Source organism: Bombus pascuorum, chromosome 7 (genome assembly GCF_905332965.1).
Source record: "Bombus pascuorum chromosome 7, iyBomPasc1.1, whole genome shotgun sequence".
NCBI classification, from domain to species: Eukaryota; Metazoa; Arthropoda; class Insecta; order Hymenoptera; family Apidae; genus Bombus; species Bombus pascuorum.
This window is the reverse complement of record NC_083494.1, coordinates 13784532-13810199: the sequence shown is the minus strand read 5'-3', so window position 1 is coordinate 13810199 and position 25668 is coordinate 13784532. Positions and strand designations below refer to the sequence as shown.

Sequence of the window (25668 nt, the reverse complement as noted above, 5' to 3'; positions counted from 1 at the left end):
TTCATTTCCTTGTTTCACACTTTTCTCGCCTTCTCAATGTTCTGTGACAGTGTTAACAATATTTTGTTTGTGTTTATTTAGCCAAAATAGTTTTTTTTATACATTGAATGTAATTCATTTAAACTATGAATTAGCATAAGGAGTGTTAGCCAAGGAGTTTTTTTTTTATTCTTGTGTTTTTGGATTTAAGCCGCTGGGGAGCACAGCTTTTGTGTATTCTTGTTTGTGTTGTATTTTTTGTCCTAAAACTTGGCCACAAAACAGGACGCTTCGGTAGTCTGTGTGTTAACAATATATACAGGCAGAATATATAGTATTTCTTTTTGATACGCCAGCGTCAATTGTTGCTTTTCGTTAAAATAATCATACCATTATTAAATGCTTTTTTAACATGCCGATCCGTATCCTTGTCATTTTCTAAAATCTTCGACCTGAAAATGTCGCTGGAAAATAGAAAACGAAGAGCAATTTGAAAAGCACTAGCTCGCTATGAGCGTAAAAATTGTGACGTGTCTTGAGTCTCTGTCTTGCTATGCTTCAAAATATATCACACTCAATTGTATTATTAATTATTAAAGTTCAAGCCTTTAAGAAAAATTATCATTTAGTTATTCAATGTGCTTGCGTGGAGAACAGCATTATCCGTCACGTATTGCAGTGCCGTATTTTTTGCTCGTAATTCTCGTCAAATTTTGCCATACACAGAAACAGCCCTGTACAAAATTCAACCGTATCTACGAGGTTATTCTTCTTTTTAGTATACTTTTTATAAAAACCACCTCTTCGATTTTTTTTAATTTATATATTTTATTGCTTGATGGTAAGATACTTCTGGTAACGTTTCTCAGCGTGATATACTTGGAAACAGTTTGAAACAGAGTAATATTGATTATTTTATTAAATTCCTTAAAAATCGGAACGAACTTTCAGGGTAACCAATATTATATCTAATATACCGATAACGGTTTCGTATTATTCGAACGTGTAATGTAAAAATATAACATTTCGTCCTTAGCATCTATTGTTTCTTTTACTGTTTTATTTAACAGTAGTTAACATTTTTATCTCGAAATCTCGAGATTGAAATTTTGAAATAGCACCTCGAAATTGATTTTAAATCACAGAGAAGACCTGCTTCCTCTTGAAAAAATTTTACGCTTGCCAAACGTGCAGTATTGTTTACGAGAAGTCTCCGATTTACCATAACAAAGATAATACCGCGTTTTACGCGTTAAAGCTTGGAAGAATCGAATAAAGAGGAACGTGGAGGGTAACGCAACGCGTGACACAGTTTTGCAAGGGTCAAACCACGAACGAAACTGGAAGCAACGTGTTACTATCGGCCCATCATCTTGTTGCGTATTTCCCAAATTTATGGTAATGTAAAGACGCTTGGCGCCGAAGCGCGATCGATCTGTAAATTAACGTTCCTATCGAAACTCTACCTTGACCGATATATTGGCCAGCGGTATGGAACACCACTGGCCATTGTTTCAAGCGCATATACGGAAAAAAGAAACTTTGCAATTGCGTGCCGCTAATTCGCGGTGACCACGTCGTTAGTTCGTAAGGGTTGAATTACACAGACGAAAGTAATGGTTTGACTTAGCTGTCAGGTTTGATTCGTCACGTAACGGCTACAAAAAATAGGAAAAAGTTGGTTCGGATTTGCATTTCTACTCGATGTATTTTTATTGAATTATATAGGAACCATTTTATTCCATAACCTTTCTCAATCTTTCACGTAATAATTCGAATGTAATTCCGTCCCGTCGGAACCTTTTTTTTTTTATTTATTTTATTTTGGTTTTTACAATTTGTCCTGAAGGACATTTGGCAAAGTGTTATATCTCATTGGTAAATAAAAAAAATAAAATAAAATAAATATAGCATGTGGGTGGCTACCCCCAGCGGGGTGCCAGCTTCGTGTTTTCTAAGTTATGTCTTTTATGATCCGTCGGAACCTCTCAGGTTTTGTGGAAAAATTTTTCCGTGTGATTTTTTACGTCGATCAAATTCCTTAAAAATCGAAACGATTACTTATTTCTAGCCGAAACAATTATCAATAAATATTTATATCGTTAAACTATTCTCGGAAAGTTATTCTACGTACTCTTTGTGTTTTCTCTATATATCGCTCTCTATTTCTCTACTTACACCTACCCTTTATCCTATACAAATATCGTACAGTGGCTGGCAAAAGTATTTGCACGTTTTCTTATTTCCCTCTCGAGCGTTTCTTTATCAGCTCGTGCGTTTAAAAAACGTAAAAATAGCGGTGATAACAGACGCGTAAAAATGTAGCTAGACAAGTGGAAATTGGAAAATATGCGAAACATTGCCAATGATTTAAACGTGAAATATACATTTTATAATATTTACAATTTTATATATCGATATATCTAATTCTATTTTTATTGCATGAACATTTTTCTCCAGGTTACGCTCCTTCGTCTCGCGCAATTTACCACCAACGGTGATAAATCGTTACTGATGCACGTCGTTCAACGTCAGTGTAAATAAGAATTTTCATCAAATATACGTAGAAACGTCTGGTACTTGAGAAGAATAACTTCGTTAACGCGATGTGTTAATTGCATCGTCTTTCCTCCATCTCGGGATTTCTCGTCGCGCGATTAACGCTCACCTGTTACGAACTCGCGAGAAAAAGAGGCAGATCGATGACTGCAGAACCGGTGCGGCTCGACCTCGGGGGCCGCGTTTTCCATCGGCTTCGTGGAAAAACTACGGTCACCGGGGCGCATCCATTCGGCAACCCTGACCTTTGTTCGCGTCGAGAACGAGCGGTTACGCGAGGAAGCATGGTAATTCACGTGTCGCCTTCTATTTTAACGTTCGGATTGCTTCGGGTTTCTCGTTCGGCGGGTTTCAGCCTCTCGTTTCGCTGGCGTTGGTAATTTTACGCCGCGACACGCGTATTCACCTTCGCGCGATCAGCTGTTTCTCGCGCTACCGTGTCAATCGCGTGCCACAGCGATTACGTTCGCGCTGAATGATCGCTGTTTTTCGATCGTCGAGATTTTTTTGAATCGTCAATGCTGTAATACGATACGTAAATCTTTGAACGATTTACGCGTGTACTTCTATCTATTATTCGTTTTTAGAAATGTTCATCAAAGCCAACTGTTATTAAAATCTTGGTTTAACGAAGAAACGATTGTTGGAATGGGAAACGAATCGCTCCGAAGCATACACGAAGGGGGCTGTTAGAGCGAAAGGTTTTATAACGAGCGAGTCGTACAGTGAACTAGTTTTATCGGAAAAATAAAGGTTTACGCAAAGTTAGGACCGTTCGATGTTTTCGATATTTTACATTTTTATTGTAAAATCGAAATTTCATATAAGAATATCGTTCGAGATTAATTTTTCAAGCTGTGAACAATTTAGAGATACAATGGCAGCTACGAAGGTCGATGAATTCATTAACAAAGCTTTCTCTTTATTTCATTCGCATTTTACTTTTCTTTCTATTGTCTTTCGGATTCTACCATCGTTCACATGTTTTGCTCATACGTGTTAATAACCATGCAACATGTAAATGGATTTCGTGCAACAATAGAGAACCGTACGAGCGGATTAGGCACAGCAGATTACTTTTCTCGAGATTTATGGTATTTACGTTCGAATAAAGGAAAAGGAAACTACCCTTCAGGTTCCGTTATATATATATATATATTTTTTTTTTTTATTTTATTTTGGTTATTTTACAATTTGTCCTTGCGGACATTTGGTAAAGTGTTATATCTTGTTGGTGAAGAAAAAGAATATAAATAAAAAATAATATAGCATATGGGCGGCTACCCCCAGCGGAGTGCCAGCTTCGTTTTTTCTAAGTTATATCTTTTATGAGGTCGTTATTATATTGTATTATATATATATATATATATATTAAAGAAATAATCAAATTATTAAAATAATTAATTCTATTTTCCCATAATGAGTTTAACGGTTTCACATATTGTTTATGGAAAAGATCAAATTAAAAGTATATATTAAAAGTATACAAAAATATAGATAAAATTAAAACTGTTAAAGATGACTCGTCGAAAATTCTATCAACGAATTTCGTGTCATAGAGAATTTCTTTTGAGTTTCAAAATTAAATTTCTTTCGCTTTACATCGTCTCGTTAAACGATTAATAGGCAAGGCTACGGCTTAAGTACCGTTCACATTTGTTTATTAAATCTATCCCTCGGTCAACAATTGTACAACATACTTAGGACGATACGCGATAATCCTAAGAAACTGCCATAAACTTGGTATTGTCGCTTTACACTGTAATTGCTACGAGACATTCTTCAGGTTAAGAAATTTCTTAGGGTTATTGTTCATTAAGGTAGAACTGGGAAAGTGAAAGGATTTTACCCTTTTTCGAAGGTCTTTTTGTCATCCCTTCGAGCAAAGTACATTTCAAAATATTCGGCTCAATTATTTTCAAATGTTTTTCTTACGAATAATAGTTACGAATAATAGTGAGGCATCGATCGATCCTCCTTTCCTACAGCATACAAAAAATAATGATTTTCATCGCGATTAGAGTTGCGAGTTATCCCACAGGGGAACGACCAAGGTACTATGTATGCATAAGTAGTCGAATCGATCTGCATCGGAATGGCTTGGCTCTATTGAAAAGTTTGTAGAAAGTAAAAGTCCCTCGCGGATATTCGTAAATTTCCTGCATCTGAATTTCCACCAGCTCTGGTTATCCACGCGTATGATTGAAATTGAAATATATCTTGCTCGTTGGAATTCCGTTGCATCGAATATCGCTTGATTCCAGGCATACACACGTACACAGTACGAACACTCGACGTCTTTTCAAGGTGAAGCCTTCTATCCGTACGTCTCAAGATTCTCGAATTGTGTTCCAATTATCCATTCGATCGAATTCGAATAAGCGCTGATCGACAGAGACGAATATGCATCGTGATCTGCTTCGCTCTTTCTTTGACCCAATTCGTAGATAAAAAAAATAATCGAACGTTGTCGTCGATCGAACATCAACGCCGACGATTTTTCTACGCTGCCATTCGATCCACAAGATTCTCCGTTAACGATATTCCTTCCGCATTATCTTCCGATTTTTATCTTCATTCAGAATTATTTTATCCTCGAAAATTGCCCTAATTCGGCTCGCGTTTCCACGAAGCGCCCAAAGGAAATTTTTATTTGGGGGAAGGAAACAAAGTTGCTCCGCTCTGTTCGTCTTATCTAACGATAAGAACACCGGCGCGAATCCAAATGATTTGCGATCGCGATACGAGTCGCCGTTCTGTCGATTCGTACGTTTTATTACAGCTCAATCGTCGTAGGATCGAATCGTTCAACGAAATTTCGGCTTATCGAGTCGCGCTGTGGCAGACTAATTACGCGTAACATCACAAGTGCAGAGATGACGATAACGTCGACGGTGGATTTATCGTTTTATCTGTCGGATTCCCTCGGCCGAGGGGAATCACGGCCGGTTGGAAACTTTTCGTCACGTTACGCGGTGTTTCGATTACCTGCGGATTTTGTTGGCTGAACGAAAAAAAAGCTATTCTCTTCTTTCTTTATATTTATCGGAACGAAACGGTGTTCTGGAAAATTGAACGTATCCACGTACGCGTTGTATGGCTTGCCTGTAGGACGCGGAAGATTATCGCTACTTAGCGCGAAGCTGTCTTATCTTTCGTACGTTTCCCTGTCGAACGATCGTCGACCAATGATGTAAATATGGTTTTTGTTTGTTCTATAATATTTGACAAATAAAGATGAACAGATCGCTTATGTCAGTACAATAGAAAACCACATATTAGCCCAGTACTCTTCAGTTATGTATCTTTGGTACGTTGCACGCTTCTTTTTAGTTATCTCTGCAAGGTTTTGAATGTCAGTATTTTGCTATTGGCAGTTGTTGGTATGTTGTGTATATAAATTTTTTTTTTTATTTTATTTGGTTATTTTACAATTTGTCCTTATGGACATTTGGTAAAGTGTTATATTTTATTGGTGAAGAAAAAAAAAAAAATAAAAATAAATATAGCATGTGGGTGGCTACCCCCAGCGGGGATTGGTATGTTGGCCGTGTATAGTGTGTATAGTATAGGTCCTAGGACCTATTTATTTGTAATGTAATTTATCGTAATTTATTTGTAATTTATTGTAATGTTCTGTTACTTAGGTATGATTTTGTTAATTGGTATATTTGCTCCGGGAATTGTTTCTTGATTGTTTGTAGTAGGCTTTCGAGGTTTATTTTGACTAATGCTTTCTCTCTGTCCATGAATAGGGCTGTATAATATTGTTTGTTTTCTATTGTGTGTATTATTTCGTTGACAAGCCTGTGCATTTGTTCTATGGTGGAGTGTTTATTTCTGAATCCAAATTGATGGTCTGGTATTTATTTTTCCTTCTCTATTAGGGTTCTTGGAAGAGAATAGAAGAATAGAATAGAGAATAGAATATTATACTTTACCTTAACGGTAAAAGATAATTATAGCGATGAACGACTTTGCAGAAAAATAAAAGTTTTAATTTTAGGAAGGTTCCCTGCGGGTCCTAGTAAATGGATATGGCCTATGGTTTATGACGGATCAGTGTACTTAAGAATGGTAAAGCAGCGACGAAGGATAAGTGTATTATTGGAATATCCTGTTTTGTTCGAAACGACTTCCCAATTTCTAAATTTCTACAAACGATGAAATTTTCCACTTTTTCCACATTAATATAGAGGCTAGTTGTAACCATCTGAACAACTCCGAATTATCGAACACCGTAGATTCTACCAAATATTTTGATTATTGCGTATATATATATGTTAAAAATTGTACTTTCTCTGGCCACCAATAAATTACAACAGCTAAAAAAAAAAAAAAAAAAAAAAAAAGGAACATGTTTGTGCAAAACACACAAATATAAATTAATTCGAATTAGTTCGAATTTCAAATCGTCCTTTCCAATCGCATCGCAAGCAACGTAAGCTCTAGATATCGATGAATCTGGCAAACAAATCCGACTCGCGGGGCTTAGTACACAATCCTGTCTCTGCATAATCGTGAACTGCCGCTTGTGGTCAAAATGCACAGCGAAATGGAATTACGGTGCACGTAGTGGAAAGTGTGGAACAAACGGTAGCGAGAAGATAAGAGTTCGTCGATCGTATGGCGATTTGTTCGAAAAGTCGACAGCTGGAAAACGCGATCTCTCGCGAGCGGCTTCTATGCTTTTATAATGCTTCCTCGTCGTTGAATTTCTTCGTCGATTGTTTGCTCTTCGCCGTGTCTCTCTTTCGTTTTTAATCCTTCTTTGATACCTTAAACGTGATTTTAGGACTATTCGTAGATAGGCGTTGTAGGTTGTTGTGGAATTATTTGATTCTCTGCGCTTTACGCGAAGAGATTTTGTAAAAAGGAGAAAAGAAATGAGCGATGATATGGGAGAATCATTTCTTAACAAATAGACAATTATTAATATGATAATGTAAAGATGTAATATATGAAATAGTACATACAGTGATATGTTGATAAATAATTATTATAATTCTCGCATACGTGAAGCTACTTGGTAACAGAATAAGGAAATGTATCGATACTTTATACACTTTACAGGTATACAATCAATCGATTATTTATTTATCAATATACGAAGACATTAAACTCTTCAAGTATATGGAGAATTTAAATAAACACGAAATAAACAGTTTGTTTATCAATATGTAAAATGGATATACTTCTAAGACGTATACGAAATTCAATAAACGAATTGTCTAAATAAAAATCCTCTCTTCAAAAATGTACATGCCAATTATCCCTATTAATTAATCGACCTTGAAAGATGAAATGAAAATAGAACGAATGCAACAGAATATACTACGAAAGAACTACTATCTGTATATCGTACGCATCGATAAAAGGAATTTTGAATTCTTGACATTTAAATGATCTTAACACATTTGCGTGCAACGTCCTACACGTTCGATGGTAGCAACTCCTTTATCATGTTACCAGGTATATTTAATATTTACGACTAGCACGACTGCGCCTGTCGCGTTCCTGTTTCCATCTGAATTAACAGAGATGCACGTGACATTATTTATGAATTGGAAACTATCGCTAATAAATTATATCCAATCACAGGAAATCGTATATTTCGGTGTCAACCGACGCGTCACCAGGCGATTAGGACACGGCGCGAGTCGTTCTATTTCAAGTGGAGCAGCTTGCTTAGAATTGTCGCGTCGTTATTGCGAATTTCGTTGGTTCGCGGAAGTACGGAAGAATTTAAGAGACACGAGTCGAACGTGCAAAATGTTTATTTCACTGATCTTTCATTGAAAAGAGACTCGTGGAAAATTTGCGTACAGTCTAGAAACAAAACGGTGAATTTTCGTTATAGGAGCTGGTGAAGATGATTTTAAGAGTTCAGCTTGCAGTTAATACCCCTGTAGCCCATTTCTTACTTCAAATATTCCCGATAATCTTATCTGATCTTTTAATTCGTACGCCTATGACATTGTTCTTAGATTTCCGGCGAATGAAATATAAATAAATATCGTTGAAATGATCGCCACTTCTAAGAAAACTCTACTCTGGTCTTCGGTTTATCAAGCGCGGAAGTCATCGATAGCGCGTAGACGAAAGAATGCGTCGATGACAGACCATAAGCGGTACACGTACGACATTGTTTTGGCGGTTCTTTTGGTCTCAGGGTAACATTGCTAGCGTGAGGATCTGGATCAGCTTACATTGTATTCCACACTTTGTACTTTAATATATATACTTACAATACCCACAATTACAATTTACCCACATGTTTCTTTAATTCCACATACATCGAATAACCTTAAAAAATATAAAAAGAAAAGTTACCCTTGTTTAATCACGAAGAGATTGTTCTTGAAGACATAAATAAAAACTTGCTCTTAAAAGGTGAAGCAAGAGCTCCTACGAATACGATAATAAAATGTTGATAGTTCAAGTGACGTTTCATTATGACACAGCAATTAAATACTCTCGATAGTATTTATTAAGTGATTTCCGTCATTATCAATGTCAAAAGCATCGAGTGTCGCAGACAATCGCTTATTTACTCCATTATCTCGTAGAGCGCAGAACGTAGACGATCAACGTACAGCCTTGTTCGTTCTTGAGTTCCTCTTTTATCTATCGCTTCGCGACAAATGTCCATCTTTCGTGCGATCAATCGTACGTCGAACATATCGCACGTGCCTTTTGTTCGACGATTTTTCGTGCCATTTTCGGCCAAATAAACCTACCGGAATATTAAATATAAAATAACATTTACAGCGAAAAAGTCGAATTATTCTGTTGATTCTCTGTTTTGAAATTTTTGACTCTCCGTTCTCAATTCTTATCCATTAGTTCATTTCATCGGTCGAAATGCAGATTTTTAATTAATCAATTAATCTACTATATGTAAATTGTAACTTTTAATGGAATTAAATGGAGAATCGTTTCTGGTCGTTGAACACAAATCAAAAATTTTGTAGAAAAATCTTTTGTAAAATGATTAAATACTGACAGTAAATATTTAAAATATTTAAGAACTCGATATTTCAGAAATATATTAAATTTCAAGATAATTAAAAGCATAATGACAAAATTAAATATAAAATGATATATAACTTATCGAAATATAAATATCTCTTTCGAACAGAGGATGCACGTTTGCTTAATATTTTTCAAAGGGTTTGAGCAATCAAATTGAATTGTTATTAGTTTCGATATATGTATATGTATAATTTTAATCGCTTAGATATATTATCGATAAATGAGGCTCCGATCTTAATCCGGTAATGTGAACAGCTAAGTTGGAATAGATTATATCGGTTAGAATAAATATTCTCGGGACGTACCGTCGCCAATGAATTCTAATACAGTCGGTACCTATAGCATAAGTACGTAGTAATTCATATTAAATTTAATGTTTGAACCTCTCTTAATTCAGTCAATATGATTGCAGATAGATAAAAGAGAAATTTACCTAAATAATTGCAACATTTAATTTATCTTATATTTATTTATTTCTCAAATATCACTTTGTCGGAGAAATTGCTGCGAAATTCATAAAATGTGCCAACTATTTACCTTCTAATTATTTCTTTATGCGTTACATCACCTTCCAATAAATCTAAATTTTCATTTTTGCAGCATTTTTAAATCGTTAAATCGTTAAATCGTCAAAGCGTTCCTGTGTCTAGAAAATGTACGAAAGTGTTTCTTAATGGATACAATTATAGAAAGAATCGTATTCAATCGGCGAAACAGTAAACTGCCATATATTACAGAATGATGCAATGTCGGATCTCTTACTGCAAATCAAAGGAAATATTCACACGTACAAGCACGTCTTTTATCTATGGGTGAAATCTTCGTGACATTTGTATGTCGACATTCTCAGTTATTCCATTGTTTGAGAGATAATTTCAACCACGTGTGCCTTGCAGTTGTCTGTAATAACCATAATGGCGCCAAAACGATTGTCTCGTTTAAATTCGTTTTATGACGTAAGGCTTGTTACATAAAAAAGGGAAGCGCTGTGTTATACTTCGAATACTCGATATACTTTTGCGTATTGCGCGCATTCTGTGCGTATTTGCATCTTCTAACAATAACGATAAATAATATCGAGCGAAGCTAACACTACAGGTAATTCGTATTGTTCACGTTTGCGCTTCGTTCTGAGCAACCACTCCTCCGGGGCGTGACGTCACGGAGGAATGCAGCATCCTGATTGGTCGGTCAGCTTGAAGCGTCACGGTCGCTCTAGCGGAGGAAAAGAGCGCGCACGACGAGTTAAATAGTGGGGCGTCTGTATGAAGAGGGCAGAGTTGTCTCGGCAATGTGCTATTTTCATCGACGCGCTACTGCTGGCCCAGATTCGATTCGACCGTCTCGACGTGAACATTCGAGTTGTCCGCGAGTTCGCAGGGCCTCCCGGTTCTCTTACGTTTTCGCTTACGACTATCTACCGAACATCCAGTAAATAAATCCAATAGGAATTCGCCTTGTCGCTGGTTGACCACGTTGGCCAACCACCTACGCGTAAATCTTAAAATCTCAAGATCAGTTAAGTGATTGTGTCGTGTATATATACGTTTGTATATATATATACGTATAGTAATACATATCTCGTGAAGTTGGTGGAGAGAGAAAGACGTGTTTTTACGACCTGTTCCTGCTACGGAATTATTGCGAGGTGAAATCGTGTACAACACGTAGTGTGCTTTACACAGTGTGTATAAGATGTGACTACCGGCGTGCATCTTCACGCTGTTTTGTTGAACCCACAATCGTGCAACGTGCAAAGCCGCGTCTCACAGGATTGGGATACAGCTGCTCACCGTGACCAGGCTTGTCCTGTTGTCAGAGGACCTTAAGGTACGTTTCTCTTGGTTACACTTTTTCTTTCGTTTTCCGATGCCAGAAGTACCACGTGGTCAGATATCTCCATTGGATTATGTGTAGTCGATAAAGAAATAACGAGTGTTCGTATGAAAATAAAATCCTATAATTTTACAATAGAAACGTATTTCGCTTTTTTTCCTATTTTTATAAAAAAAAAAACGTAATACGCTAAAAACTGAAGAGCAATTCTACCGAAGTACATGCATCTATCGTTTAGCTAGACGTATCGTTAGAACGTATTCATCGTTGCTACAAGTGAAGCGTACAGGAAAAACACGATTTGATTAACCATTCGTTTCTTGGAACTTTTTAGTTCAAACAAAAGTTTCCCGAGAACTCGACATTCCTTATTTATCAGTTAATTAGTTAATAATTTGTCGAAATAGGCCTGTCGTGCTAACTAAATCGTAGAGGAAGAAAACGAGGTACTCGATAATTTTCTGCTTTCGATATTCTCGTTCCACTATAGGTTTCTTGAAAGATCGATTTTTCTCAAATTGTATCACGCTTTTACGTAGTAAACGATATACATATTCGATGGCTCATTCACGCCTCGTAAACGGCAAACAGGTCGCACGCATTCCTTGGCATTGCGAGCACTCATTAGCGTAAGCGTTGGCAAGCGACGATTATTAAGCGATCTGTGTGTAAATGGAAATGCATTACAACACAAAGTCAATTCCGTCACGCGACTTTTTCCTCTTCTGGCGTACTACGTCTAACGAATGATCTGACGAGTGAACGTAATTTATCGCAACTTTTAGTGGCTCTGTTTCAAATCGCGCTCGATATTATCTATATATCGAAAGAATTTCAAAATTTCGCGCCGTCTAACTTCTTATACGACCAAGTCAGGATTGTTAAAAAAATCACAGGAACGGCGTAAAATTATTTTAAGGTAGAAGGTATCTTTGTTTTGAAATATATGCAGTTTCTTTAAAATAGATGTTGAATATTCGTTTCTATCTTATTTTATTTTTTACGCTATTCCTTTATGTTAAATTTATGAAAATAAGCATTTCCTTTTACCATATCGAACGCTAATTTCTCTACCCGGACAATGCGAATTTAATAACTTTATAAAATATGGGATTAATCAATTTGGCTTTCGAGGGGCTCGTTTATCGATCGATCGGGCCACGAATTGGTCCAGTATCGAAGCACAATCGTTCCGGCGCGGCATTTCTACTATTTTTATCGACAAGTTTCTCTCTAGGCACGTTGAACTTACGCGTGACCCGTAAAGGCTCGCTAGTTAAGCATCATCGTCTTATCCATACGTATCGTTTCAGAAATATGGACGTAGAATTGGATTTTCAAACTTGTTTCAAAGGATCCCAGAATCTTACGATATATACGAAATAATTAAAATGTATTAACGGGAATTTTTATGAATATTAACGCGATCGGAAATTCTGAAGGTTAGAACATTGCAAGTTGCAAAGCTATTTTGCGATTTTTTTATCCATAGTGAAATATAATGCACCTAAAAAGTGCCGAGAAAGATAGCGTTTCAAAATATACAGATATTTCATAGACGGAAAATATTTCGATAAAAAATTACAGACTGTTCGTTTATAATAAACAATTACTAGATTTTCATGCAATTTGATATCGAGACATAAAAGACATAATTTAGAAAAAACGAAGCTGGCACCCCACTGGGGTAGCCACCCACATGCTTTATTTATTTTTATTTTATTTTTTTTTTCTCCGCCAATAAAATATAACACTTTACCAAATGTCCATAAGGACAAATTGTAAAATAATCAAAATAAAAAAAAAAAATTTGATATCGAGTATCGTTTATGCGTTTTCAACGGTTTTTGCATCTCTGTGCGAACAATAAAAAATATAAAAATTGGTTGGTAATTATTTAAATGTTTTAATTTACCGGCATCGTCTATCCGTCTACTATATTGAATTTCAAAACTTCCATTGCTTTCAATATTAAATAAATTTCAATATTAAATAAATTGCTAAAATGTCAATTCGTGTTCTATGCAAGTAACCCTTTATCAGATTTTATTCGTTGGTATTAATAACCTCAAGGTCGAGTTGGTGAGAGTTTACATCACGTTTTATGCAAATTTACAGAGAATGTGTTTTCGCTTATTAAACGAATCTCTCGAATTTGAGCAGAAGGTTAATTTAGATCAGGTTCCGTTGGAACTTGGGTAAAATGTTTTCGAAATGGGTCAATGCTTTCGTAAATGTTAGAGAAGTTTTGCTCGACTTTTAACATATTCTCTGCGAAGTTTCGACGTGACGGCGGCCATCCGATCAACGCGAAAAGTAAACGTTTCTTGTTATTATCGGGCTTGTTATACCGATCGAATTACGTGTTTATTTGTTCGCGTATGTTACAAGCAAGCCATCTATAAGGTATTATCTACACTCTACACGATTAAATTGCCTTACGCAACTGCCCGACGACGGTCTGTTGCATGTGTGTGTTCCTGTTTAAATCTTACGTGCTTTCCGATGATATTATACAGATAAATGGATATTATCAAAAACATTTTCGAACGAAATACATTGAGATTTGAACTGCGAGAGTTTGGGAATTCGACAACCTGGAAAAGAATTTCAGAGAACACGAAAATTTCAACAAGTTTCTCACTATGACAAGTCGTTCATTTTTGTTACAACTTGAAAACTTGAGATTCGACAAATTTAGAAACTCGAAAAGGATGAAATGTCGCGTAAACTTCTTTCTTGGTTTTCAAGTAACATTATAGTCGAGTAAAAAATGTATGTTTAAAAAAACAATTTACGTTTGGAACTAGCTCCTCGTTCTTCGCTTTTTTTTTACTTATTCTTTTGTTTTTATTTCTTTTCCACACATATACGAGAGAAAGTAAGTCGCCGGCGGAGGATATATTCTTGGAAACCGTGGATAAATGTATCGGATTTCATAGATAACGTGCACTTGGAAGGGATTAGACGATCCATTATTGAAAATACGACTGGAGCGAACACATCTGAAGCGAGGAACGTACTCCGTCTTCTCGTATCGATGGTTTTATAGCGTTTGCAACTCTTTTTTTAATGCTGGTTCGCGTCATAAGGCTCTCATAACCGCCTTTTTGCTATATAAACGTGCGTTTACATCACGTAAGCTTGTAAAGAATATCGATTCCCTTTAATCTTTGCTTTCTCTTCTTCTTTCTTTTCTTCCCGCTAACTGCCAGGCAAGCAAATGTTTTATAAATAAACCTCGGTATTTTAGAAGCATATTATAATAATAGTAATTGATAATAAAAATTACGATAATAAAAGTTTTATAATAACCGTATCGTATAGATCGTATTATTACTTTGATGTTGTTACGATCGCTTCAAAATTAACTTACGACCGATGTTGTCGAGTTACGAGTGACTACAACAGTAAGCTGATTAGCTTTAAGGTATATAATTTTGATTCGTATTTTATATCTTGCGCGATAAGCCTATCGATAGCATTAATCGCAGAATATGAATTGAAATGGAATAGTCTAAAATTAAATAAGTTTACGCAAACTCTTGTAGTCGACCTTACGACCCGACGATACCAATTCAGGGTTAATGTCTCGAATATTTAATTTCCCTGAATAACGTACAGGGAAATATTCTTTATTTCAATTCGCTCGTAGTATTCGACTATTTTTCGAAATATTCGTGTATTCGTTGGATATATTTTATACCCTAGGAAATTGATTAAATTGTTCGTCGTTTTTAAGCTCTATTTGAATTTTAATCTATTCGCAGATCGGCGAAGAGATGAGATAAGACGTGTATATTTTTTTTAATGAAATTCAAGTCTTATTTATTTATCGTCGAACGTCGTACACTTGTCAATCTCTGTCAAAAGTCTATTATCTAAATTCGGCGAGATTACGTAATCGCGCATAGCGATTTCCATAAAATTAGCATAAAATATTTGAATTTAATGTAATTAGCAGAAACTATGAACAAATCGGAGAGCGTGGAATCGATGTACGTACTTGACAAGCACGTGTGAGTGCAAGAATAGACCGGCGAAAAGCTAGAAATATTTTGACACAGATTTCAATTTCGCCAGGAAAGAAGAATTTTAATTTCAAAGCGAAACATACAGTTACATTATTTAGACTGCAGTGAAGCAGGAATGACGTCACAGGAGGCACTCTAATCACGTTACACAATTAAATTCTTTCCTCTGTCGCGTTTTCCACGGAATTTCGTCCAAACAAGGAATACGCGACTTGTCAGAATCGTGTGACTCAGCCAGCCTGCAAGTAAGAAGGATAGAGAAATTATCTTGTCACATAAGCTTCATAAAGATAAATATAATAAAAGAATCGTGCAACGTCACGCCAATGTCACTCGAATTTCTCGCAAGTCCTAATTAAACTGAAAAAGATATTCCTTTGAAACTTCCATCACGAATTAGATACTAGATCCGCGACGTGAGAATTTTATTAATTCGTTTGCTCATAAATTAATGCTATCTGGTAAGCTGTAAATTATTCCTTTCGTTCGTTTATTCGTTTGCCGTTGAATTTTGTTATATCGCTCGAATTCTTTAGCGTTTCGAGATCCACCGTTTCGAAGAGAGAAATAAAAGGGAAGGAAGAATCGAAAAAGCATTATACAACGTTAAAACGACATGGCGTAAAATCCAATTACATTAAAGGCTCCTTGTACAGAGCCGCGTTTAGTGCATCTCGGGGCGGAAACGACGAGGCTACCTTGAAGCAACAGACCGAGAACACACTCGGTTACGTAGAAATTAGAGCTGTTACTATGCGACTTGTTGGGTACTCGGGTACTCGGCAAGTGGCTGGCAGAATAAAAAAATTAACGCGTATCCTAGATGCATTTTTAGTCGGGCATTTACAATGTAAAGCGTCGCATCTGTCAACTGCTTTGTAAAAAATACAATCATTGAATAGGCGATTTAATCGAGCGTTAATTCGTTCGTTTGTAATCCAAGTTCGATCAAACGTTCAGACTCGTAGAAATTTGCCAAGTGGCACGCGAATAGTTCTAACGATGGCTACAGTCAAATCGTATCATGGAGTTTGATTCTCCTAAAGAAAGTACACATAGCTGGGAAATGTTGAGATTTCTAACTGGAATCTTTCGAAGAGATTAGACGAAGCTGATTCGTAAAAAGAAAATTGCACGGATTTAACAGACTAAGAAAAGCGACTATAGTCGCGTAACTTAGATTCTAGCAGTCTACCGGCAGTAATCCGATGACCTAATCAGACCTAGTGATCTAGTGGTCGAGTAAAGGTGCCAAGGAGAAAGTAGTTGAAAATAGTTGGAAAGAAACAGTTATACAACAAATAGCTGCCATTCCTAACGGTGAAGAAATGTCGTTAGAAATATATACAGGGTGTCGCTGAACTGGCGATACAAGTGGAAAGGAGGCGAGTCTGCGTGAGAAGATAAATGGAAAATCTAGAGTGGCATTGTCCTATTGTTGTCGAGGAAACAGAGTTTGACAATTCGCGCAGCTTACTCGAATTTGACTAATTATATCGGGGCTACTATTTTGTATTTTCTCCGGGTTAATCGTTTGATTTCTCGTATTTTATTACATAGAATTTAATTCGCTGGTTTCACCTAGAAGGCTATCGTCAAAGAAAATCGCATTCGCGCGTATCGTGAATGGCATTGCACTTCAAAATATATGTTTCAGGACTCGATAAAGTCAGACAAATGTAATTTAAACGTGGCAATTAAGCGATAAAACTTCAATATCAAAGAAGAAAAATAGAAAAATTGTTTGCTACGATTGTTTACACGACGATGTTAAAATAGAGATTATAGAATTAGATACTATGAATTAGAGCTCGAAGTGAGATTTCCACCGTGATAACCTTTAACAGCTAATAATATATTTCTTATTTTCACAATAATGCAATATTATTGAGCAATAAAATTCTTCTGCGTGTAAACGCGGATAAAACAATTTTCCCTAGAGTTTGTCTGCAGCTAATAATTTTTAGCAGTTTGTTAATAAATATTTCTAGGCAACGGCATCGTATGAAATATATTAGATTGTCCGAAAAATGTCTTTCTTTCGTAAACGTGTTTTTTACAACAATGCACCTTCGTACAAACGTGAAACCAAGTCTGAAACGTCGCGGTGTTTACCTCAACGGAACAAAATGAATCGTACGTAAATCGACTAAACGATATGAAACACATAACGTTGAACGTCTATTATTTCCTCATAAAACGAAAGAAACTTTCGGACAACCTAATAAATGAAAAATATATGAAAACAAGATTATTCTCATAAATTAACGCGACAAGACCGAAGAAATGGAAAGTTTGGCGAAATCCTCTGCTTTCGATATATCTTTACACGTTTTGTTAGAACGTCATTTTAATGGATGACACGCGGATACCGCGTGGTCTTGGAAACTTTATAAATCGTCGTGAAAATATTGCCACTCGATCGATCAATTCAGATTCCTCGAATTACCTACTACCGCAAACTGGTTCGCGTAGTTTCTTGTCCGCTTCCGGCGTGCCGCGTTGTCCGATGACATAATTTCTCAGTTGCAGAACCGCCAAACAACTTCTATCGACGATCAAACGTTCAAGAATTACGTAACTGTTGCTTGGACGAAGATTCTTATCGCTGAAATCGTTCGTGCGAGCTTTTTCTTTGGTTTGCGAAGTTCCAATCTATTCGCATTGACTTTCCGAAAAAACGACGACCATTTGAATAATTATTCAAAGAAATACAGTGAAAAAGAAGGAACAGAGTTTCGATTTCACTGTTTCAATTGCTATTTACTTTTCAACGTTGTATTTCTGATCGTATCATTCGCGTAAACAGATTCGGGATGTTCACGATTACCTGCCGAATATTTTTAATTAATCGATGAATAAGCGAGTACAGAATATTTCATTCGAAATGTATTATTCGACGATAGACAAATATTTGACAATATTTCAAAAATACACGAAGTAATACGAAACGGTATATGCGTATCATAAAAAAGAAGGAAAAAAGCTGTTGAGAGGATCGAGTAACGTTATTCTGGATCGATATCCGAACGAAATTGCACTCTTTTTACAATAATCGTTAGCCGTTTAGAGAAACCCATGAAAACGCATTTGTCATTTCACCTTGTACACTGACGTTCCACGACACAAAAAAATATTGGTGGATTCCAAACCCATAAGAAAATATAAGTGAAAACTACCAATTCGACAAAAAAAAAAAACCATTCCTACCACCGTATAACCTAGATGTAAGTACTGTAAATATGTAAATACTATAATCATTGTAAATAATATAATTTAACACCCCCCTCCCCTTCCCTCTCATCCCCCCCCCCCCAAAATCCCACAACGCGTAAAAGTAATACACCGAGGAGTCCTGTTTTGCGGCCAAGTTTCAGGACAAAATACAACACACACAAGAATACACAAAAATCACGCACCAATGCGACTTAAACCCAAAAAAACAAAAAAATAAACGCAAAAACCGAAAATCCACGACAGATATTAGACCATGGCTACGTCGTACCGACGCGTATCGGTACTTTTGCCTAAACACACTATACTCAATTCATTGTTTATTGTGAATCTCAAAAATGTACAAAAAATCAAATATTGGCTAAATAAACTATTTAAAAAAAAAAAAAAAAAACTGACGTTCCACGAACGTTTGAAAATCTCTCTGCTCTGAAAAATACACCGTACAAAGTACACTTGGCGTAATATTAAAAGCTGGTAATGTTTGACATTATAGAAATATTTATTGCAAAAGTATCGCCGAGTTATTTCCTGAAAAAGCCAAAGTGCAGAAAGAAGCGAGAAGAGAAAAAAATGTTTCATCCGTGGTCGGCTCAAAAGAGGCAATAAAGGTCAATGCAAATTCTCGTGCATCGGTTCAACGCTCTTCGTTCATGAATTTCCGCGAATACTTTAAAAGCGAATTTACGCGCACGACAAAGAAGAGAGCAAAAGAGAGAGAGAGAGAGAGCGAAAAAAAGCGGAGGCAAAGAAAAAACGGGGAGAATGAAACGAGAGGGCGAGAAGATCGTGCTTTTTATATTGTCACGCTAAAAATCTCGACTATCGTAGCCAGCTACAAAGGCGACAAAGCTCGCGACGGTCTTGGTATATTTATAAGTATCGAAGCACGAAGACGGGGGAAGATCGGTAAACACGTGCTTTCCGAATAAATATAGCGCGTTCCAAATGTCAGGATCATGTGCACCACGTTGAACCGCGCGTTTTATCTTTCGAGAATATCGTTACTTTATCAGACCTAATAATCGATTTCCGATAGATTAGGAAGTTCCTGGAACGCGAATCGATTGATTGATTGAAGTTTCGCAAACATAATGCGGCGGCAACCCTTCCAATGTGAGGAAATTATTGTTTCCCTCTCAACGAAGCGCCTCAACGAAGTTTATCGTGAAAGCTCAGTGACCAATCCTGTTGTTTCGAGCTTTCTAATTAAAAAATTGCATCGATTTCTGGCGGATAATTCGAAAAATCGTCGTCGCGTTTTGGAAAAACGCACACTTTTGACTGGAAAATTCGATACGTTTTCGAAAGTATTTGGAAAGTTGCAGATCTGCCAAGGTTAGAACGATTTGAAGAACACGTTTGGTGCATTAAGTGCAGTTCGTACGTGCAACAAGTTTACAAAGTGCAAGAGGCGCGGCAAGTTTGATCCGTACAAAGTTGAGAGATTACTCACGGTGTATGTAATTTTAAGCGCTGACCTCGTGTTGGGTTCAAGTTTCGGCGTTCTCGTATTTCGAGATATTTTTTGAGAAACGAAACCAGACACGTCGCGATATCGATTTTTGGGACATTTTCTTGGGTCATTGTAACAAACCTAAAATGTGCCATTCGTTTATGATAAATTGCTCCAGATCTGTGAAATTTTGGAAAATCGTTGTCACATTACGAGACGGGAGGACGATCGTTTCGTTGTAACGAGCTTTCTACTTTAAACCTGCGAAATTTAAGTTAGAAATATAACTCTGCTTCTAAAATTGAATAATTTTGCCGATACGTTTCACAGTGTATTAAGAACAAATTAAATTGTGGAATAAATTCGATTGTAACAAAGTGTCCCTAACGTGTGTAATAAAAGTTCAAGGTTTTATAGTTTGATGGAACTCGATCAGCCAAATCGAAGATCAGACGGTAAGATACAAATTTCTAGGTTTATCGTCGAAACGATCTTCGAATTCGATTGATTTGATCGATTTTTTCATTCGTTGTTATATCGTCGACTCGATTACATATATGTGAATGAATCAACTGTTCAAACAGATAGTCACGCATACTTCGTACGTAATGAGTAAGTATTTTTGGAATAGAGATTATGTACTTTTATCAGCGAAATGACTCATCTCCGATAGATTTGTTCCAAGCTTTACTAGCAAATGTTTTTAAGAATCTGTAATGACTAGGTACTTAATATACTTGTCGTCTGATTATATTCTCTTGTTATCAGGCGTTGCTTAATGCCGCTAATATCTTTGCTTAATTTTTTTCGCCAAGGTCTATCTTACTCGATGATAATTAACGTTCCTTCAAAATTATCCTCGATTATCTCTCTTCCGAAACGAATATCGAAAACTGGAAAACTTAATTTCGCTTTTCTCGCTGTGATTAACGTTCTACTCTGCAGACTATCTTGATATACACGGCGAACTCGTTTATTTTTCGCACGAGAAAAACGCTATACAGTACAATGCATATCTTGAAAAAAAAAGAGAGAGAAGTGGGGAAAGGCGCCGATAGACCGAGCACTTGGAAAGTTAATCTAACTCTGATGTCACGCTGGTGTCTGCTTCAACATTTTTACGATTGTCGTTCTCTCATCGAGCTTATCTGTGCGATCGCGAAGGTGAAACCGAAACCTCCAAGCCTATATTTTGTTAGCGTGTCGTGCATTTACGATTTTTCCAAGTCTAACGTAACGTTTTCTCATGGTCACGACCACGGTTGCCCGATTCTTTCGTCTCGTCTAGAAAAATACGCGTTTCCACGATACTCCGACCTCTTTGTTCTTATTTTTACGTTGCTAGTATTAGGAATCTTAATAAATTTTTACATATTTGACGAATATTTTGCAACTTATATCTTACAGAGGAGAGAATAATAACATCGGAACGTGATAATGGAGTACCATTTACTTTTCTCATAAGTAAACTGCAGAAACTTGTGCAAATTCATGCTTCTACGAATGGATATAATTAAAGAAAATGAAACCTAGGGAGGAGAATATGTCTTTACCTATTTTATTATAACGAGCACTATACTTGCCATGTTTTACGTACTTTTGCAGAATTCATTTATTCACGTTATACTCTTCTTGTTTCTTTTTTTCTTTTTTTTTTTTTTCTTTTTTCTTTTTTACACTCTGAAATCTTTCGTAAATGCATAAAAGGCTGCGTTTCTAGTCGTGAGATCTTCCTCGCAACAGCAACATATTTTCCGCGCTAATAGAGCTATCGAAGCACAGTATCACATCCGCGTTTCAAATAATTCGCTCTCCCATTGAACCGGCAGAAAATTTCCTTTCCATAATAGACGATCGCTGTTTTCTTTCTTGTTGCTCGATAAACTCGCCGGCGATAGATGATACGCGCGATGACTCTTGACCCGCGATTTCTCTTGTCTCGCGTTTATTGTTACACGCTCTCGCGTACAGTAGACTCGCGCACCGGCTGCCATGTCGCGATAATTAACAATGAATTTCCTTGTTTAGCGTACGATCGAGAGCCGTTCTGCAACGCTGACTTTCTCGAACGAGAATCGGCGCAAAATTGTGGAAAGTTGCCCCGGGTTTCGTATCTCGTAGCAACAGGAAATTCGAATCGATGATCGTTCATCGGCGTTTTCTCCTCTGTTTCTTTCTACAGCGATTTTACAAGAAATTGTGAATTCGTGTTCCTCTTCTTCTTTTTTTTTTACCATTGATACTTTGTGACTGGATCATAGAGATTTATTTAATCTAAATGTTACAGCAATTAGGTATTTCAGTTACTTTAAATATTCTATGGAATTTTTGTATTTTTAAATTTTTGAATATAAATAAATGCATAAAAATCCGCGGTCTACTCGTGATAAAATTGACGTCGATACTTTCACCTTTTTATTTTAAACGTTTCCTTCTTAGATAACTTGACCGCTTTCGAGTGTATTAAACATGTAATCTGGCAATTTTGTTGGTATTTGCTGTAACATCGTGGACGATACGTCGATTACACGAATAATCTGTTGTCATATTGTTTTATGAATATTGTCATGATATTATGAATAATTGAGCTTAAAACGTTAACGCTATTGCCATATTAATAGATATTATTGTGCGAAGCGTTTTATTCTAATTTTACAATCAATTTTGTTTAAATGCATCAACAGGTGGATTCGTCACGGAATAAATAGTCTTAGATAGTCCGACACGCAATATGTATATCCTAAAGACATAAAACTCAAGCAGTAAAACAAAGAACAAAAGGAAGTTACTTTGAAATTATTTCATCGTTTATTTAGTCCTTTATTCGCCAGTTTCTTCGAGTATTTTCAATTGCTAAATAGCATTTAGATTATAAGGAAACGCGAGAATGATTTAAAAAATTTATAAATGTATAAATTTTATAATATATACATTCGTAACGAGTGAATTCATAATATTCGCGACTTCAAAATATTCTAAACAAATTTCAATAATCCAACGTATTAAAAATTTATTTAGCTTTTGCGGTGAAGTATCTAAGTAGAGACTATATATTTGTTACGAATATAATAAATATAAATATACAATTATAAATATGATTATCTCACGATTATAATTGTAATAAAAATTGTAATGCTATTTTGATCTAACACACAAAATAGGCAAAATTAATTTCTCCCCAAGTTTCGTTTATTTAATTTCTACAAATATCTAGACTTGCTATAAATAAATAGTTAATGGGAAAACTACAATTATTACGTTGATTGTGAAATTACTATGAATAATAACGACGTTTGTGGTCCAATCTTAACGGTACAGAGTAAACGTCTATTGTTCTCTAAATTAATTTCGTCGGAAACAAAAGCTTGTTCGAAAGAGAAATTTCATTTCACATTTTCAAAAGAAATATCCTCCCTTTTTCCGCTATCAATTGAAAGAGAGTGTCCTGAAATTATCACATAAAATTGCTCGTACAAATTCTATCGCAACTTTCGTTTATAACAATACTAATAACGTTTGTTTCTTATAGCTAATTTCTTACGAATGTATTATATTACACGAACTTTCCATTTATTCTTGTCATTGATTTCAAACTGAAACGTTAATTGGTCTTATCATTATACTGCCCAACAGTATGATAAATGTTTTACATTACAATTTCAAATATACTTACACTATTTTCCTCTTTTACATTTTTTATATAATTTGCGCTAAAACGAAACATCGTATAATGCAACGAAATCAGATTTTCTGTATCAATTTTCTCGACTCTTTACAGTAAAATAATCTCAAATAAAACTCGGATAGAACTTTTTTTTAGAAGACCTCACGAATCTTCATAAATTCTTTTCCACTCTAGGATCTAATATGCAAAATAATTCAATCGTCGATAGAAGGCCAACAACTACATTCTGTTTACTTCTATTCGTCGTGCGACAAATCGGTTTGCACCGCTAGAATTCGTAACAGCGAGGAATTGACATGACGCGCAAACATAGTCGATTTGTCCATGACAGTTACGGACTGTGACCACGTAAGGGGTTAAACGTAGTGTAAGCTAAAGCTGTAATTAATTGTGCCATTTCGTCGATTACCGTTCCATCACGTGGACAATGTCCTTGCTATTCGTCCACAATGCACGCACGATGTCAACTGCGCGAATTATCGTCTGACATAACAGCAAAGATATTTTTCTTTATATGTGCGCTCGCTGTTCGAGCTCTCTGCCAAATGCTTCTACTGCCAATTTCGGAATCGACTGCGACATGGCCGCTTTTTTTTCCTAAAGAAGATTGCTCGTTCACGTTGCCCCGAGACCAGAGTAGCGCGATGAATTTAAACGGAAAATGTGTTAATTATCTTTCGTGCCGGTTATCGCACGATTTTCCAACTAACTCAATGAACGAATACGATCAATTCGTAATATGTTGAAGGAATTTTACGGAACGTAATATTCTTTTAATATCTTCGATTCGCTATGTATATGCGGTTGAGTAAAAATGGCCCGACCGAGCTTCCTAGCGTCAAAGAAGAGCCAAAACGTCGAAGCTTCTTTACGAGTTAACGAATTCGTTAATGGTGAATTGCACGACGGGACGAAAACGAGGTGGAATGTTGACGTTTAACGCGAAACTTAAATGGTAAACAGCCGGCCGGTCGAGTACACCTATATTTATAGTTGGCTGCTTGGGCTTAAAATATCGTGGTACAGTGAAAACGCTGACAGGCAGATAAAGTGCAACGCGTACTGACAGCTTAAGCACGGCAAACGGTAAATAAAATTCTATTTGCCGTACCATCATTGAATTCGGCTCGAATTTACGCATTTGTCTTGCGCTTAGCCGATGAGTTTAATTAAAAGGCGCGAACAAACATGCCTCGACGAAGTACGAAATGGTTTGTTTCCCAGACGCTCCACGAGCAAAAGTTTCCGCGTAGAATCTCCTTTTCTATGAAGCTCTTTCGATTTCCGGATTAACACTGTTCATTGTAGATTTTTTAATCGAAAATTCAAAGATGCAAAAATGCATAGGGCGCACGTAATATGCAAAAATATATAGAACGTTAAATGGCAATAGATAGGTTTTAAGGGCGTAGATTTTAGGTTCTGGACTTTAGGTTTCGAAGATTCGTAAGCGTGGTGTTTTACGAGAAGCAACGTTTGCGTCGAATTACGTTGAACCGTAAAGAACAAATGGAGAAAATAAATAAGACAAAAAAGATATAAAATATAAATTGAGCTACCGCGGATAAAAGAACGTTTAAAATTAACGTACTACGAGTTGTAATAATTTTTATATTAACGATGTTTCGCATTTATTTGTTGCTCTTATCAAGTTTATTACGAATCCATTTACATACTTTTTAGCTCATAAATTGTCCCTTGACCGCCACTGTAAACTGATTTAAATACAAATTGAAAAGCTTCGAAATGATCATCGTTGACTCAAGAATCGATATACGTATATCATCGAGCGAAATCGATGAATCTATTGAAGCGAGCAAAGATAACCCATTCGCATTGAAAATTTCACA

At 36.2% G+C, this 25668-nt stretch overlaps 1 protein-coding gene across 3 annotated transcripts in view; it reads left to right on the top strand.

The window, feature by feature from the left end:
* Window positions 1–25668, top strand: part of LOC132908856 (PRL-1 phosphatase) — an 87326-nt gene that overhangs the window by 50597 nt on the left and 11061 nt on the right. Inside the window, exon 1 of one of the 3 annotated variants that reach the window (XM_060963242.1) lies at window positions 11161–11403. The exons of the other annotated variants lie outside the window; for them this stretch is intronic. The gene's annotated coding sequence lies outside the window, so the exon portion shown is untranslated. Of the gene's footprint in view, window positions 1–11160; window positions 11404–25668 lie in introns of those variants that run through there. 3 annotated transcript variants of the gene reach the window in all.